The sequence below is a fragment of the Erinaceus europaeus genome, chromosome 2 (genome assembly GCF_950295315.1).
Source record: "Erinaceus europaeus chromosome 2, mEriEur2.1, whole genome shotgun sequence".
Taxonomy (NCBI): Eukaryota; Metazoa; Chordata; class Mammalia; order Eulipotyphla; family Erinaceidae; genus Erinaceus; species Erinaceus europaeus.
Window position 1 is genome coordinate 152,888,926 of NC_080163.1, and position 2,226 is coordinate 152,891,151.

A 2,226-nucleotide genomic window follows, 5' to 3' on the forward strand; every position below is an offset into this window, starting at 1 on the left:
CTGTAGTAATTTCTACTCCAAGCAAATTTTTAAGATTTTTAAATTTTATTTTATAGGACAGAGAGGAATTAAGAGAAGAAGAGGAAATAGGGAGAGAGGAACTGGGGAGACAGCGTAATGATTATGCAAAATACTTTCATACCTGAGGCTCTGAGGTCCCAGGTTCAATCCCCAGCACCACCATAAGCCAAAGTTGAGTAGTGCTTTGGTCTCTCTCTCTCAATAAAAATAAATATAATATTTAAAAACAAACAAAAGAGAGTGGGAAAGAGAAGGAGAGGCATCTGTAGCACTGCTTCTCTGCTTGTTAAGCTTCTCCCATGAAGGTGGGGGTTGGGGTCTTGAATCCAGATCCTTGAGCATGGTAAGGTGTGTGCTCAACCAGCTGCCCCACCACCTGGGTCAGCAATTTAAAAAAAATTTAATTGTTTATCTTTGTGAACAACACACACACACACATTTTCTCTCTTTCTCTCTCTCTCTCTCTCTCTCATCTTTGCCATATACAGTGCTGGGGATTGAACCTGGGACTTTATCAGTGCAAATCCTCTGCTATACCACTGAACTATATTCTGGGCCCCACTCCTAGCATTTCCCCCTTTCTTATAATTTTGGGGCAGGAGAGGTAGTGGTTTACAATACAGTTGTTGACACCTAGGTACAACTTCTCACCTCCCTGTGCTAGGTGTCTACAGAACACTCTCATTCCACTGCTGTACACCAGGACCCAAACCACCACCACCACCCCATAGTTTCCTCTCTGCCCTCCTTCCCCAGAGTCCTTTGCTTTGGTGCAATACACCAAACCCAGTCAAAGGTTTACTTTGTGGTTTCCCTTTCTGTCTTTGTTTCTTAAGTTCCACCTACAAGTGAGATCATCTAGGATTCATCCTTCTCTTTTTGGCTACATAACATAATTCCTTCAAGCTCCATGCAAGATGAGGCAAAGGAGATGACACTAGCTGAGCAATATAACATAATCCCTAGCAATTTCTTTTTAAAAATCCCTAGCAATTTTTGAGAGTCCACGTTTCCCTATCTTCCTATAATAAGGCTTTGAAATGTTTACCCACCTGATAAATGTGAAGTGTAGTGGTGTTTCATTGAGGACTAATTTGCTGCCCCTGCCTCCCAGCTTCACTGAGCATTAGCACTGGCTATACATGCTCATCAACCTTTCACATTCTAGCAAAAGAGAGCTTGGGCTGCCTTCCTTCACAGCCTGTTCCAATTCTGGCTCCTCCATATGCTTCAATGCAACCTCAGGCACTAAATGTGGAGAAATGAGTGCCAGCAAAATATCTCACTTGGGTGGCACTGCTGTGCATGTATGTGACCCAGGTTTGAGTCTGACTTCCACTGCGTTGGAGGAAACTTCATTGCTGTGGGCTATCTATCTATCTATCTATCTATCTATCTATCTATCTATCTCTATTGTAAACATCAGTCTGGAGAAGTGAAGCTCAGGTGATGACAAGATAAATAAATAAAATGCGGGAAGTTGGGTCTGCCATGTGGTGTGGTGAGGTTCAAGGTAAAATGAAGAGATCAAGGGAAAATGAAGATGCATTGAGCACACTGAGTTCTTAGAAGATATCATGAAAATTTCATGTTTCTAGGGGAGGGGTGAGGCAGCTTGATACAGAGCCAGACTCATCTAAGGCTCAGTCCCCATGCTTTGGCAAAGCATGCCACCTGTTCAGACCTCAGGGTGTCATCTTTAGAAGGGAGGTGAGTATATGGGAAAGAGTAGGACAGGAGATACTGGGGCAGAGAACTTCAGATAGGAAGCCAGGAAAACAGAAAGAACAAAAATCCCTGCCCATGACATGTCCTGGAAAAGGGTGGTGCAGAATGGAGAACACCCACACAGAGGCCCCCACCCTGGCAAGTTGGGCTCTGAGGGAAGCAGCAAATATACCGCCCTGTCTACTCCACAGCTGGACTAGCGAGATGTTCCCCTCCTTGTAATGCAAGTTTTGATGACTATGCTGAGGGTACTTTGTTGTTTTTTAATGTTTATTAGCAATTTAATATTGATTTGCAAAATTATGAGATAACAAGGGTATGATTCCACACCATTCACACCATCAGAGCTCTGTGTCCCCATTCCCTCCACTGGAAATTGCAACAGTTCTCCCAAGGCCACAGATATAGGTTGACTGTTATTTCTATAACTATGTTTACATTTATTTTCCCTTTTTTTCCCCCTATGGTCCTGCCTTC